Genomic DNA, 18,186 nt, shown 5'->3' with positions numbered 1-18,186 from the left:
AAAAAAAAGACAGTTAGGGTTCAGTTCAGAAATGTATTTATTAAGTTCTGGGATGATTCTGAGGTAAGAAGCCTGAGCACCGCACCTTGAGAAATACCGCTCTAGTGCCTTGATTTGCAAATGTAATTGCACCCTGGATTCAGTGGAGAACTTAAAAAAAAAAAAAAACACGGAACCCTGAACCCACAGAATAACCTGAAGGCTCTTACTTAAATAGACGAGAGTATGGCATGGGCACTGGAGTTTTAGAATCACCCCTGGTAATTCTAATGGGCAGTCAAGGTTGAGACCCACCAATTGCTAAAGAAAGCTCCTGGAGACTAAGTCTTTTTTCTTCAAAACCTATATGTTCGCTTTTCAATAATATTAAACAATACTTAGAATTAAACAGTCCTCAAGTTTTTAGTATGATATGGACTGTGGAAAACAGAACTCATTCTCACCCTTTAAATGAGAAACTTGCTGAGAAAAGCAGCTTTGAACAGTCTTATTTGATATTCCTTCCTTCCTCTAATCATGTCTCTTATGGTAGCAATTTACTATCTATTTTCTCTCATCTATTCATTTTCTATAGTTTCATGCTGTATCCCTGGCTTCCTTTACTGTCCCACATGCATTATTTGGCATTAATATCCATTACTTTAATCCCAAAAGACTACACTAAACTCCCTCTGTTCTCTAATCTTTATTTTTTAAGATTTTATTTATTTGAGAGCGAGAGCGAGTGTTTGTATGAGAGAGAAGAGAGAGCATGCATGGGTGAGAAGGGGGAGGGGGAGGGACAGAGGAAGAGAGAGCAGAGGGAGAAGTTTCTACCATGGAGGGAGCCCAACTCAGGTCTCTGTCCCAGGACCCTGGGATCATGACCTGAGCCAAAGGCAGCCACTTAACCAACTGAGCCCCCCAGGTGCCCCTCCATTTTCCAATCTTCCCCTTCCCTCTAGTTTTTATAAGCCTATAGTGGTGGCAATGGTTGACACCTTTTTCTAGGTTATTTATTATTTAAGAAAACAAAACAAAGTAGAAATAACTTTGTTTTTCCAAAATACACTTTCTCTTCAGAAATAATCCTCATTCCTCACTCCAGCTAGTCAAATGAAATTTCTGAGAGACTAACTTTGTAAAACCAATATGAAAAAGAACTATTGCACTAATAATTCTCAGACATGCGCAAAATCAACAACTGCATTGTTCCAACAGCTTTTCTCTCAGCAGGCTGAACTCTCTGAATAGTTCTACATTTGAAAATATACACAATTATATAAAATGGACTCTCAGTCTCTCATTAGTACCACCAGTCAACCAACAGGGACCCTCCTTGTTAACTTCAAAAATTGCTGGCAAATCACAGAAACTAGCTAAGATCCAAGTATCTGGGCTCTATCACAAAGGAAATTATCCAGCCATGCAGATTTTCATATTTGTGATTCTAGTCATTAGTACCATTGAACAATTAATTTAAATTAATAGAAATGTATACCCCTGAGTTATGTATGCATAACCATACATGTACACATAAAACATCCTCTTGAAAGAAATGATCATTCTTCTAACTCACAAGTTTGAAAAGAAATTACCCCTGTTTCTACTTTCTCTAAGTTTTCACCAATGTCATTTCAACCATTCTAACTAGATCAAATAATTTTGAAAAGAACCCACTCTTTTGACAAATGGTTATATTTTTATTCATACAAGGTGTATTATCAATTAAGAAATAAATTGGCTTCTAAAAAACTCTGAGAATATCAACTAAAATCTGAACTGATGTTATCTGTAGCTAAGTGAATAAATGATTTTTAAGTTTTTATTAAAATTCCAGTTAACATACAGTGTAATATTAGTTTCAGGTGTATAATACAGTGATTCAGCACTTCCATACAACCCCTTGTGCTCATCATAAGTGCACTCCCTTAATCTCCAAAACCTAGTTCACCTATACCTCCCTCCACTCTGGTCATCATCAGTTTGTTCCCTAGAGTTAGGAATCCGTTTCTCTATACTGCCCAGAGCAATCTATACTTTCAATGCCATCCCGATCAAAATTGCACCAGCATTTTTCAAGTGCTGGAACAAACAATCCTAAAATTTATATGGAACCAGAAGAGACCACAAATTGCTAAGGAAATATTGAAAAATAATAACAAAACTGGGGGCATCACATTGCCTGATTTCAAGCTTTACTACAAAGCTGTGATCACTAAGACAGCATGGTACTGGCACAAAAACAGACGCATAGACCAGTAGAACAGAGTTGAGAGCCCAGATATGGACCCACAACTCTATGGCCAAATAATCTTTGACAAAGCAGGAAAAAATATCCAGTGGAAAAAAAGACAGTCTCTTCAATAAATATGCTGGGAAAACTGGACAGCTGTGTATAGAAAAATGAAACTCGACCATTCTCTTATACCATACACAAAGATAAACTCAAAATGGATAAAAGACCCCAACAAGAGGCAGGAATCTATCAAAATCCTAGAGGATAACATAGGTAGTAACCTCTTCAAAATTGGCCACAGCAACTTCTTTCAGACATGTCTCCAAAGGCAAAGGGAACAAAAGCAAAAATGAGCTTTTGGGACTTCATTAAGATCAAAGGCTTCTGCACACCAAAGGAAACAGTCAACAAAACAAAGAGGCAACCCACAGATTGGGAGAAGATATTTGCAAATAACACCACAGACAAAGGGCTGATATCCAAGATCTATAAAGAACTCCTCAAACTCAACACTCAAAAAACAGACAATCACATCAAAAAATGGGCAGAAGACATAAACAGACACTTCTCCAAAGGAGACATACAAATGGCTAACAGACACATGAAAAAATGTTCATCATCATTAGCCATCAGGGAGATTCAAATCAAAACCACATTGAGATACCACCTTACATTAGTTAGAGTGGCCAAAATTAACAAGATAGTAAACAACAAGTGTTGGAGAGGATGTGGAGAAAGGGGAACCCTCTTACACTATTGGTAGGAATGTAAGTTGGTGCAGACACTTTGGAAAACTGTGGAGATTCCTCAAAAAATTAATAATAGAGCTACCCTATAACCCTGCAATTGCACTACTGGGTATTTACCCCAAAGATACAGGTGTAGTGAAAAGAAAGGCCATATGTACCCCAATTGCCAAACTCTGGAAAGAGCCAAGATGCCCTTCAATAGACAAATGGATAAAAAAGACATGGACCATATATACAATGGCATATTACATCTCCATCAGAAGGGATGAATACCCAATCTTTTTATCAACATGGACGGGACTGGAGGAGATTACACTGAATGAAATAAATCAAGCAGAGAAAGTCAACTATCATATGGTTTCACTTACTTGTGGAGCACAAGGAATAACATGAAGGACACTAGGAGAAGGAAAGGAAAAGTGAATTGGGGGAAATTGGAGGGGGAGATGGACCATGATAGACTGTGAATTCTGAGAAACAAACTGAGGGATTTGGAAGGGAGGGGGTGGGGGAATGGGTGAGTCTGGTGGTGGGTATTAGGGAGAGCTCGTCTTGCATGGAGCACTGGGTGTGGTGCATAAATAATGAATCTTGAAACACTGAAAAAAACAAAATTAAATTAAGAAAAAAAAAGAAAATACGCAGAATGAGAAGACCTCTCCAAAATTTAAAAAAAAAAAAAAATGTTTCTCAGTTTGTAGCTTTTTGTTCCCGTTGCTCATTTGTTTTGTTTCTTAAATTTTACATGTGAGTGGAATCATAAAGTATTTGTGTTTCTCTGACTTATTTTGCTTAGCATAACTCACTAGCTCCATCCACATTGTTGCAAATGGCACAATTTCATTCTTTTTTATGGCTGAGTAATATTCGTGTGTGTGTGTGTGTGTGTGTTGTATTTGTCTTACTAGCCCTTCATCTTATATATTTATCCATTCATCAGTCAATATTTTTAATTTCTTTATTCCACTTTGTTTCCCAAATTATTCACAATATTATGTACTTTTTAATCAGATAAATATGTTATTCTCTAAAGAAAAGAAATGTATCTCTAAAATATAAATTATATTGATAGGAATACTGGCAATAAAGTTGATTTTATGCCTACCTACAAATATCATTTATATGTAATATATAAAATATATATCACCATATACTTACACTTTATATTTGTAATATATATTTATTTTAAAAATATAAAATTTTGATTTAGGTTTTTATTGAACTGTCCTTCTAGGAATACAAATGTGCTCCTTTATTTATTTGTTAAAGATTTTATTTTTAAGTAATTTCTACTCCTAATGTGGGGTATGAATTTACAACCCGAGATCAAGAGTCACATGCTCTACTAACTGAGCTAGCCAGGTGCCCCCAAACATGCCTCTTCATTTAAGGTTCTGAACATTTATGGAAATAATGTACTTAAATTAATTCTAAGATAAATTTCAGTAATACTTATGTGGCCATTTCATTTATTTCAATTTTAATCAACAATGTTAATGAGAATAAATTATGAACATGAATCTGAAGACAGTGTACTCATTTTTTCTCACCATTTTTATAACATTTTTATAACTTACAGATGAGAAACAAAATCTTTAACCAAAAGAAGAGAGCTGGGTTAAAAAAAAACAAACATAATTTTTTTTTCTAAGTCTAGAATATATGTCTGTAAGGGATCAAGATTTTTACACTTTTACACCAACCACTTATGGTAAATCTACTGTTTTTTTCCCCTCTATAGTTATTGACTTTTGAGTGATTGTGGTCTATGGTGTGGAGACAGTGAGGTAGTTATGTAGTTCATGATGTCAAACAATAGATGCAGATAGCCTGTTGTTAATGTTCAGTTATCAGAAAAAGTTCATATACACATTCAATTTTATACATACTAAGGTAATCCGATCATATAGCATAATCTTCATTTAAAAAAAAATTTATGGTTCTAGATACCAAAGTCTCGCATCTTAATTTCAGCATTCTGATAGTTTTCTGAACAGTGACTCTTTGTTGATTTTCTTATCATTGATCAGAATGGTTTGGTGAATAAATACACTCAACCTAATAATTTACATTTGCTTTATATTTCTGTCTGCTCTATGCTGTACTCTGACTTTAAAAATCACTATTGAGTTAAAAGTGTTGTTTATCTGCTCACTAATGAACACAGTGATCTAAGTTGCAATGGATTTATGAAGTTATCTTAAGCAATACTTTGTTATAAATATAAGATTGTTTTCTCATATATACTTTTTAAATTACTGAATGGTTTATTGAAAATTCTCATAAGAAGGTATATAAATTTTTAGCCACAAGATCATAAAGTAAGTAAATAGTTAAAATGAGTAAAATTTTCAGACATTAAATAAATCTTTTGAAGGATTCACATTAGACCTCCCGTATGGTGGGGAAATATCAAAAGATTTAGTGGTTCATTTTCTTATGACATACAATATACATAGTCAATAAATCATCCAGAAATTGAATCCATGTATAGTAAGACCAACATTTGCATGAATATTTTCAGCTAAGGTTCCCCGATTCATTTTCAAAATATCATAAAGGAATAAAAAATGGTCTAATGTAGATTTAGAGCATATATTTAACACACAGAGTAAGAAGTAGAAATGATTATGATGTATTAATTTGAATATAAAGAAATAATACTAACTTTAGTTATGGAATATAGAATCTTATTTACATGAACAAATACAATCTTAACTATGGATACTGAAAATTATTAAAGAAAATAGGTAAAAATTATTTGAAGTATTGACTTCTTTTTAATTGTAAGGAATAAAGGAAATACAAATATGAAAATTAAAATGTTTCATCCTGCAAGATGCATTTTATTCCACTTAAGAGAAAATTCAGCCTGGACTGTCTTAAACATGAGAAGAAATTCATTGACTTATGGAACTCAAGATCAAAGAGCAGTCTTGCTTCAGAGGTGAATTCTGGGTTAAACACTGTCAGAGTATCCATTTCATGATTTTGTTTGATGTGTGTCACCTTCAGCCTCAAGCTGATTAACAGCATGATGGCAAGATTGCAATAGAAATTTTGAAGCTCACGGCATCACAGCACTAGGCACATTCAAAACAAAAGTCTTGAGTTTCTTCTGTTCTGAGTTTAACAAGCCTAAATCAGTCATTGCTCCCAGGGCCAATGCTCTATGAATGATTCTGGTCTAGGTTAGGTCATCCTTCCAGAACCAATCACAGGGACCAAAAAAAAAAAAGGAATATGATTCTGTTAGACATTCAGATCAACCAACATAATGGAATATGTTACAATTAGACACTCGGACCAACCAAAATAATGGAATATCCCGTCACATAACAAAATCACAAGTAAAAGGTAACAATGTAGATTTTTTTTTATTTTCTTTGAAGTTGGCTACTCCTCCAACACTAAATATACTGTAAGATTTATTATTCTTGAAATTCAGAAGTGTCACAGGTGTAAGATTGGATATGCATCTCTTTTAATTTTTTTCTTGTTGTTTTGATCTGACAAGTGTAATCTTTCTTAGTTTAGGAAATTGTAGTTTATTATTACATTTACGATTTTACTTCCATCTGCTCTGTTGTCAGTTTACATACAGCTGTCTCCATCATTTTATCTCTTTATTTATTGTGGTCATCTCTTTTTCATCTCTTTTGATTTCTGAGAGAATTTCTGGAGCAAATGTTTTCTTTTAAATAAGTTATTTAGTATTCGATTATATATATAATATATATACAATGATTGTTAACTACTTCATTTTAAAAATTCAACAATCCTTTGTTTTTTTTTTTTTTAAAGATTTTATTTATTTATTTGACAGAGAGAGATCACAAGTAGGCAGAGAAGCAGGAAGAGAGAGAGAGAAGAGGAAGCCGACTCCCTGCAGAACAGAGAGCCCGATGCAGGACTCGATCCCAGAACCCTGAGATCATGACCTGAGCCGAAGGCAGCGGCTTAACCCACTGAGCCACCCAGGCGCCCAACAATCCTTTGTTTTAACTGAAGGTAACCTTTACGGTTCATGATGTCTCCTTTACTTGGACTCAGCATCCTTTAGATCTTACGTAAACCATAAAATGATTATACATGTGCAAGAAAGTGTGCTTGCACTTCTTTAAAATCATACAATAAAATTGACTCTTCCTTTTTTGTACTGTTACATATGAATTTTAATACATGGAGATATTTATGTTTCTACCACTGAAGTCAAAATCCAAAACTGTTCCATCACCCCCAGAAAACTTCTTCCTGTTATTCCTTTGTAGTCACACCCTCCTCCAGTCAGGACTCGCAGCACCACTCAATTGTTTACCATCACTACAATGTTGTTTTTTCTAGAATGGAAGCATTAAATATGCAAGCTTTGAGACTGGCATTTATCACTCTAAAGAAAGATCTTGAGATCCATCCATATTGTTGCATGTGTATCAACAGTTTATTTATTTTTATAGTATGGGTGTACCACAGCTTTCCACTCACCTGCTGAAGGCGAATTCCATTTTTGGCAAATTCCTATTAGGCAGTTTTGCATAGAGCTGTTGAACAAATCCTCCTATAATACCAAATACTATTACCTATATTATGTCTAAGTTTTAGTGTTACCAACAGTTTTAATTTCCTTGGGTAAATACACAGGAATGGAATTGCTGGGTCATTTGGAGGAAAGAGGGTAGAAACTACTGCATAGTTGAAAGCAGGTTGCTTTCACACCAACAAAGAAAAGAGTTACATTTTGTTTCATATTCTTATCTGCTTTTAGTACTGCATTTTTTTTTTTTTAATTTTAGCCAGTCTGGAAGGTATGTAGTGGTATCTAATTATGGTTTTAATTTGCTTTTTTCTAGTGATTAATGATGTTACCTTTTCATGTACTTGACATCCTTATATACTCTCTTGTGACATGCCCAAGTTTTTACTCATTTTTGTGTTTTCATATTGTTGAGACACAGGGATTTCAGTATTCCGAAATTATAGGCTTTTGCTCAATTTTTGATTTGCAAATATGTTCCCCAGTATGTATGTATACATACAATTGTTGAATATACTGCACACCTGAAACTAATAAAACACTGTATATTAATTATACCTCATTTAAAATAAAAAGAGCAAGAACTATGCTATTTTGATAAATATCTAGATTGATTTAGTAAAAGTAAAACAGATTTTCCTCACCGAAGACTCTTTACACTTAGAAATATAAAACAAGTATAACTTCTACACACTGATGGAGAGATTATTTTTCCTTTGCATTTGGTGAACTTTTTTCTTTACAAGGCCAAGGAAGTGCGTTGAAAATTAGACATTAACTCAGGACTCCTACAAATCATATGCTCAATAGTTTTTGAGGATGACTATATAATTTGTAGCTAGACAAGGCCATAGGACAATTATTAGTTTGTGTTATTTTTCTTCAGTGGTCAGCTAATCACTAGTCATTTTTTACAGAGGCCTTAAAAGAAGTAAGATACACTGAGAATTTTTTAAAAATAATTTTCCTGAACCACAGATGCACTATATGTTTACATTTCATGTACTTTATCAATGGTACTGTTTATCAAATTTCACTTTTAACTAAATGCCTTATTGGCATAATTCAGGGTAACAACCAATTTGTCTGTAAGGGGATCTGACATACAAATTGGTGATCAACCTCCAAATAGCCAACCTAATGGACAACACAGATCACTGTCTATGTTTAGAGTAACTGTGTAATAATAGTAACTAAAATGTAATGAATAGTTGATCTGAGCCAGGAACTCAACTGCATGACAGGGGTTAAAATTCCATTTAATCCTTACCCCCAAATTACAAGCAATACTATCATTATCCTTTATTACAGAAATGAAGAAACCAAGATTTAGATATCTTCCCTTCGATGTAGTTTTAGAAGCTTACCTATGTTTAAATATGGAAATCAAAGTACAGAAGACTGACAAATGATTGTAATGGTAATTTAACACTTCCTGGTAAAAAATACTAACATTTTCTCATTCCTAAATTATACTGTAATCTCTGAAAGTATCATAGTAAAAATGAAAACCCTAAGGAAGTTATTAAAAATTTAGCACTCTCTGCTCATGTGGGAGTATAGCTTCCACTTTCTGAAGAGATTATTATAGATATGCCTGGAATAAAATGCAAATATCACACAGAGTGGGCAGGATATCTCAGCTGGGTTTCCCTAAAACTTATTACCTCAAATTTTTAAATACAAAAATAAATATATATCCAAGCAAATGTACCACTCTAAGGGAACATCTTAACACAAGTTAGCAGAATTATGAAACTAAGTAGGTAGCTGAATATGGAAAATCAAACAGAGATGGGCGTGAGGTGGTGGAAAGTTGAGTATAAAAGAATGGGTCAAAGATAAGTAACAAAGCAGGAAAAGGACAGGGTTTATCTGGAAAATGTTGATTCTGTTCATTCAACAGAAACTAGGGTTTTTTTTTTCCATTTGAATTTATATTTTTTTATACAAAAACTGATAATTACTAATTACTCCAAAATCTACCTTCATTCAAAACCAAGTATGATCCACAAAATTCTACGCACTAAGCTCCATTGAGCAGCTGAGAGTATACCATACCTGGCACTTTTATAACCACATTTTTTCTAAAATTCTAATTCAGAGAATAATTTCAGAGGAAATATTAATGACATAAATCAGTGACCTAAGGACAGCAAAAAAAAAAAAAAAAAAATGATGTGCACTTATGTAACTATCATCTTATTAAACTATTTTCCTTTTCCTTATTTCATTTCCAATAGTAATTTGTTCCAAAAGGATTACATAGAAACCATGCAAACATTACAAACAGTAACCACACTACAATTTAAGTTCTTGGACATCTGGAAATGTGTATTTTAGCTCTGCATTTCCTTTCTAGCAGAGCCCAGCACCAGAACTACTGAAAACTAGGCAAAAGGGGATCTGGATTTGAGCCTGGGGCTTTGCAGCACCTCTGATCCTCATCCTCCATTCTAACCATGGGACAGAGTCCTCAGTGTAAAGAAGACTTACTCACTTGAGCTCACATTCTCCAACAGTTGCTTAGCATTTTCTTGGTCCTTGAGTCCCCTGGCAAAAATGGCCCAGAATCCCCAACTGAAGCCAAAGTGAGTCCTTTCCTCGGTCTTCCTTTCCATAGGGAAATGCAAAGCTAGAGCAGGTGTTCCTCATCATGTCAAAGACCCAAGACACAGCAAAAAGAAACAAGGTGGGCTGCAGACTGGGTCTGGTTGCTGCCAAGTATTACTGTGGGATTTAGTGTCCAAAAACTCTAAATTGGAAAAAGGGCTTACAGGAAGTTCTGAGGATATAAATCATGTGCATGCTAGGCACAATCATACTCATTTCATAAAGATAATAATGAAATTAATTAAAATGGAAAACTATTGGTCCCTGTTATAATTAGAATGGACAGTAAGAACAGCCCTGAAATCTCAGAGGCTTAACATTAGTTCTGTTGTTTTTTCTATGAATGGTCCAAGTCCAATGCGGGTCACTAGGAGCAGCTGGTCCCTGTTATCTGCAGGACACAGGAGGGCAAAAGTTTAAATGGAGCTCACATACTTATATGTAAATATTCAATGATATAAATTAAGATAATACACAGTTGACAATGTTTTCCTAACTTGACAAATAAACCATCATAATAATAAAATTGAAAACTATGGGTAAATGTATAGTTTTATTTGACCAAGTTGGGCTAGACATCTAAGAATAACTTTATCACTATTCTCACCTGGGGGTTCTGCTGATAAACTGGTGATGTTTGTATAAGAAATATGATAAAATATAAACATAATAAAGTCTTGTATATTTATTGATAAAAGTGCCTGCACTTTACTAAAATCACTAATATTGACATTATAATCAAGATTTTCATATAATTTGACACATTTTTGCCTAATTAGATAAAATTTTTGTATAACTGTCAATATTAGTTTCTCTCTTAATTTCAGTTCAAAGAAAATTTACCCAGATGAGTCAGTGGCAACTTGAAACAGTAAAAATTTAAACAATTTCAGAATATATCAAGAATTTTACATAGAATATCCAAGCATAGAAGAATCATATATAAAGTATTTCCAGAAAATATTAAAATTATTTTAATATTATCAATAAAATATCACTATCAATTGTATTACGGTTTTTACTAACTCTTAAAGAAATACCAAGTGGTATAAATGTGTGTCTTAAATTTTCTTGCCATTTTTCAGTGTTGGAATATAAAGAAAACTGAAAAGTCTTTCAGTTTGTTTAAAAGGTCTTCTCAATTTAAACTATACTTGCAATCTACAATGGACAGAAATAGTATTATAGAATTTTATTATTTTTACCTGGGTATTCTCCCCTTAATTATGCAAACCTATTTTTCCTTGTTTTAATTTCCTCATATGAATTAAATCTTATTTTACATTTCATATTAAATGTTTTGATTTAGCAAGTTTCTCTAAAATTTATGTTTAAGCATTTAATCTTTTAAAAAGTGAAATAATGAAACTTGGGTTTTTGTTTGTTTTTTGTTTGTTTGTCTTACTGTTGTGAAAAGGTTTAACCAACAGCATTAGTTATAAGCAACAATTCATACCAAGTATGTATAGTGCAAATTAAAAATTAATTCTGTTTTTCTGTTAAGGAACATGGTTTATTTTTTAAACAGAATTTACTGTTGTTTGCTTAATTTGTTCAGTATATTTCATAAAATCTGATACAAATCTAATTGTTTTGACAGTATTCATTTGGAATTCCATAGTGTGCCCAAGAATAGTTTTTAGGTCATATTTGATATGTTTCATCAAAATAGTTCCTGTTAGGGAAGATCCAGGAATCACTAAATATTTATTAGTTTCCACTAGTCCAACGAATGTAATTGCTACCAGCATAGTGGAAACTGTCATGTCTTAGTAAACATTTAATTAATGCTCTACAAGAGGCATATGGGTCTTATGATTTGGGGTAACAAATTCTGTCTGAAAAACTTTTTTCTTTACCAACCTTGTTATCTCCATAGACTTGTCCTTGACAGTGCTTCAAATCAATACTTCAAACTGAAATTTTTTCAGTGTTCATGTTAGTCTAAGCCTATACTTTAAAAACAAGTGTAAAACTAATAAAGTACTCATTAATTTTAACTTCTTTGTTTCCTGTTTATTTAATTATAAGGGTGATAGAAAAATTTTTCCGACATGTTTTTAGCCTCTAACTGAAAGACTTTTGTGTTTGGTATAATACACTAAAAGTAGACATTATTTACTTTCTATTTTATGTATATTTTTCAAACTTTATTATCAATTGAATTAGTAAATTTGTTTGGAATTTGTCCCACTTGAAAGTGATTATTTCTATTTTTTCCAGGTCAAACTACCAAATCATATCTATTCTATTTATAAATTTGAAATGCTTTGCTATGAGTACTGTGAATGTAGAAACATGTTTTGTGAATACTGAGCACACAATATTATTCTTGCAAGAAAGTCATGCTGAAGTCCTAAAATATTATTCACTTGTCTGTATTTTATTACGTGTTGTTTGTTGTTTATTTAAGTTTTTTTTCTGATTCTGTAATTAATTACACAAGTCCTTTATTCTGTGCAAATGAAAAATTAGTATTATATTTTTCATATTACTTCTATTCCTATTTCCAATATGTTATTAACCTCTAACTGAAAGACTTTTGTCTTTGGTACAATCCAGTAAGAGTAGACATTATTTACTTTCTACTTTATGTATGTATATTTTGCAAACTTTATTATCAATTGAATTAGTAAATTTACTTGGCTATTATACCCCAAACTCTATTATATCCCAAATTAATAATATGGACTTTTTAATATTATAAAATGTTCTTTAGCCTTCAAGAATAACTACTGCAAATTTAGGGCTGATTCATAAGTAGCTCCAGAATCATGAATAAATAGAAATACAGAAGAAAAAGAAAAACAGGAAAATAGATACACAGCAATACTGGAAAATGATACTTCATAATGCAATCCTAAGGAAGGGGCACTTTGAAGTATTCCTCTCCAGTGTAAACTATATAAGTATAAACTACAAACCCACATGGTATTTTAGTACAGTTGACTTTTATTTTGATGACATGGAACAAAGGAGACAGAGCAGCATTCTGCTGGTACCTGAGTATTGCTATTTGTAGTTGTAGAAAATGTAGGGTATGGGGGTATAGTTCTAACATTCTGAGTACTGAATTCTTAGAGATAGAGAGGCACCCCTGGTGTTATTTAATAAATCTCCTTCATATTTCTACTATCTAGGGCATCCTAGTGCTTGCTTCATTGACCCATATATTATTTAGAATTGTGTTCCCAAATATTTGGAAAATTTCCTAGTGATCTTTCTTTTACTGACTTTTACTGTAATTCCACTGTGCTCAAAGAAAATTTTTCATACAACTCGAATCCTTTGGAATTATTGATTCAGGTTTTTTAGTCCAGAATATATTCTATCTTGCCAAATGTTCCACATGATCTTGAAAAGAATGTACATTCTGTCATATTGAAGTGTTCTATAAATGTCAATTAGATCAAGTTAGCTGGTAGTGCTCTTCAAACTCTCCATTCTCTTACTGATTTTATATTTTCTCAATTATAGAGAGCAGAGAGTTAAAGATTTTAACTGAAACTGATTTGTCTAATTCTCCTTAAAACTTCGTGTATTTTTGATTCACGTACTTAAAGCTCCATTATTAAGTTAATAAATGCTTATCATTCTGTCCTATCGATGAAAAAATATTTTTTGTCACTGTTGAATAGATTTTTTTCATCCTTACTAATATTCTTTGTTGCAAAATATACTTTGTATAGTGCTCTAAAACTTCTTAATGAGTATTGGCATTATATTTATCCTTTCTATCCTTTTACTTTTCAATCCATTAAGTCTTCATTTAGAGTATTTCTTATAATCACTATAAAATTGTCTTCCTTTGGGGCACCTGGATGGCTCAGTGGGTTAAAGCCTCTGCCTTCGGCTCAGGTCATGATCCTAGAGTCCTGAATTGAGTCCCACATCAGGCTCTCTGCTCAGCAGGGAGCCTACTTCCCCCCCCCTCTCTCTGCTTGCCTCTCTGCCTACTTGTGATCTCTGTCAAATAAATAAATAAAATCTTAAAAAAAATTGTCTTCCTTTTTATGCACCCTCACAAAAATCTGTATTTCAATTTAATTTACTTTTATACTTAACATGATTATGGATGTATTTTGGTTTGTTTCTATTATCTTACTCCATGTTTTATATTTGTCCCATTTGTTTGTTTTCCCCTTGTCCTTACTTTTGAAATTTTTTAAAGATATTTATTAATTTATTGGAGGGAAAGCATGAGAGGTAGAGAGGACAAGTAGGAAAAGGGTAGGGGAGAGGGAGAAGGAGACTCCCACTGAGCATGAATCTCAAAGTAGGGCTTAATCCGAGAACTCCAGGATCATGGCCTAAGTGGGAAGCAGATGCTTCCCAGAATGAGCCACACAGGTGTCCCCTCTTTCCTGGATTCTTTTATGATTACATATTCTGTTCTGTTAGCTAATTAGTTCTTTTTTACAGCTTGCTAATTGCTTTGTTATTGATTGTTACGGGGTACATTTTTCCCTTAACATTGTCCACCTTCAAGCTATATTTTATCACTTCACCTATATTTCTACCTTCCCAAAAGTTATGCTCAAATTGTCATTTATTATATGATATACTTATGTAATAAATCCACAATAGGTTGTTTGTATTTTATATTTAAATAGGTATTCCTTAGGGAATTTAGGTAAGAAAAATAAATTGACTTTACTGTAGCTTTACAACACAAAACGAGGGGGGAAAATAAGTCTAGCCACTTACAGGTATGACATGTTGAACTGCCAAACACTATGCATATCCTAAAAACTCAGATAACTTCTAGTTATTAAAATAAAATTCTTAGTTTTTTGTTTCCTGAAATCAGAATTTCCTGAATATTAATTTTTTTTTAAATAATATTTCCAGGGGTGCCTGGGTGGCTCAGTGGGTTAAGCCTCTGCCTTTGGCTCAGGTCATGATCTCGGGGTCCTGGAATCGAGCCCCACATGAGGCTCGCTGCTTGACAGGGAGCTGCTTCCCCCTGTCTCTCTGCCTGCCTCTCTGCCTACTTGTGATCTCTCTCTCTCTCTCAAATAAATAAATTTAAAAAAATAGTAATATTTCCATTTGTCTCCAATTTTCAATAACTTGATCCCAAATTTTTGCTTTTATTTTCAAGCTGTCAAAAGGGTCACACCTCCAGATTTAATATTTAATTTTCTTCAATAGCTTCTCTAAAGTCAACAAGTATGCAAGCTGGAAAAAAAAGGAATTCATCCATATGCTTTAATTTTAATTGTGTGATTATGCTCTAATTTTAATTGTGTGAATGGGTTAGTTAATACAGTGTTTCCATTCATTTATTTTGATGTTTCCTGCCAGATTCTCAATAATTCTGAAATAAATCATTAACACAGCCAGATCAGGAACATAATATGGGATAAACCACTTATTTTCAAAAAAATGTGACAAAGATTTTTTTGTCACCATTCCAGATATCCATTTCATTTTTAAATGGCTACAATACAGTACAAATTTTAACTCAAGAAAAGTGAAGTCTCAAGTGAAACTACAGTGATAGCTTTGAGAAAATCAAAAAGCTTCAAATTTCATGGTCTCCTAGACAATATAAAGATTGATTTAATTATCTCAGTAAATTAAGACACTCAAATTATTCCTTATAGTTGGAAGCCAAGCCTCAATCAGAAAATGCTAAAACTTTGAATTACAAAATTATGTATTAATGTAACATAATATTTCCTAAAATAAGGAAAATGATAATAAATAAACCCCAAAATAAAGTATTATCAGCAAAGGTGGCAAACCTTTAAAATTTGGGTATTCAAAAATTATTTTTAATTTTAATTCCAGTAGAGTTAGCATACAATGTTATATCAGTTTCAGGTATAAAATATTGTAATATAGTAATAAAATATAATAATTCAACAATTCTATACACTACTCAGTGCTCAAAATGGTAAGCGTACTCCTCATGTATGTCAGCCATCCTCCCACCCACCTCATCTTTGGTAACCATAAGATTTTTCTCTACAGTTAAGAGTTTGTTACTTGGTTTCTCTGTCTCCCTGCTCCCAGTGCTCATTTTGTTCTGTAAATTCCACATATAAATAAAATTGTACGGCATTTGTCTTTCTCTGACCGACTTGTTTCCCTTAGCATTATACTGTCTAGATCTATCCATGCTGTTGCAAATGGCAAGATTTCATTCTTCATGGCTGGGTAATATTCCTGTGTGTGTGTGTGTGTGTGTGTGTACACATACACAACTTCTTTATCTATTCATCTGTCAGTAGACCCTTGGGCTGCTTCCATAGTTTGGCTATTACAAATAATACTACAGTAAATATAGGGGGTCTTTTTGAATTAGTGTGTTTGTATTCTTTAGGTACATACCCAGAAGCAGAATTACTGAATCATACAGTACTTCTATCTTTAACTTTTTTGAGGAAACTCCATACTGTTTTCCACAGTGGCTGTACCCACTAGCATTCCCACCAAGAGGACATGAGAATTCCCTTTCCTCCACGTTTGCCAAAAAATTTTAAAATTTGTACATCACAGTGATGTATGTGTATTTATATAAACGTATTATATATATATATATATATATATATATATATATATATATACCCATCATAGAGAGTTTTTAAAATTTTTCAGTTTGAGGTAATAATATTGAAAATCAGAAAAATATTGTTTCATAAGAAAAATAATGTTAGGCATCCTAAAAAAAATTATCATTGTAAAGATTTCTGCTCTTTTAGACTTATCAGGATGAGACTGAAGGTTTTTGTTGGTGAGTGCTGTAAAGTGTGTAAACCTGGTGATTCACAGACCTGTACCCCTGGGGATAAAAATATATGTTTATAAAAAATAAAAAATTAAAAAAAAAAAAAGAAAGAAAAAGAATGTTAGGCATCCTAAAAAAAATTATCATTGTAAAGATTTCTGCTCTTTTAGACTTATCAGGATGAGACTGAAGGTTTTTGTTGTTTGTTTGAAAGATTTTATTTATTCAGAGTTGGGACAGGGATAGAGGGTGAGAGAGAATCTCAAGTAGGTTCCATGCTGAGTGTCAGGCTCCATCTCACAACCCCAAGATCATGACCTGAGGAGAAATCAGGAGTTGGATGCATAACCAACCAAACAACCCAGGCATGCCAAGATTGAAAGCTTTCTTTCAGAAAATTTAGCTTTGCTTCAGTGAAGCACTTTTGTTATTGTATATGGAATATTAATCATATGGGTCTTACAATAATGAAAATACTCATTAAAAATAATCAAAAGTTCAATAGCAGCAACATAATTGCCAAATTAAATCCTACCCCACGGGAGAAGGTATGCAATAGCTGAGCTAGAGAAAGAGGGTACTGCTTCTTTCATTAGACTTCTGAATCACAAAACAGAAGAGTACATTCCACTCTGGGTATACACATAGAGTATTCTTCCTTCTCAGTGTGATTCCATAAGTAGCCATTCCTAAGGTCCCAGAAATGTTCTTTCAGTCAAACTATCTTCTCCACGCAATTTGTGTCCTATCTTGTTCTTTGATTCCATCTCATATTTTAGGTGTCTTGGCCCACAGTGTTTTTAGGATTATAATCTGTAACTGTGGCTAAAGGGAAGATCTTGTTTGTTATGAATGCAAGTTTTTAAGTTAACCCTTGCAATGATTCAGCTATGGTAGATTATACAGTGACTTTCCAACATTTTATAACAGGATATTTGGATGCACTACCACTGCATGACTTTGTAATGAGAAATAAAAATCCTATGTTACACTTATTTAGGACTATAGTTTTGTGAAATATACTCCCACATTTTTATTCATTTTATCTTGGAAACAGAGTATGGGGTTGAAAGGAAACTATTTTTTTCTTATTTTGCAAAAGAGAAGTCTGTAATTTAGAGTTGTTAAAGGACTTAGTTGAACTATCAAGTTCTCATGAAAGAACTTGAATATGAAAATTTTGGCTCACTGACAGCTAGGGATGATAGAATCTAGAAAATAGGACAGGTGGTATTGCTGAGCTCTTAGAAGCAAAGTGAGTCCAGAAATCATAAATGAATACCAAGGTTTGAGCAATATCCATAGAAGTCTGATCCACAGACATCTACAAAGATGA

This window comes from Mustela nivalis (genome assembly GCF_964662115.1).
Source record: "Mustela nivalis genome assembly, chromosome: 13".
In the NCBI taxonomy this organism is placed as follows: domain Eukaryota; kingdom Metazoa; phylum Chordata; class Mammalia; order Carnivora; family Mustelidae; genus Mustela; species Mustela nivalis.
Note: the sequence above shows the minus strand (reverse complement) of the source record.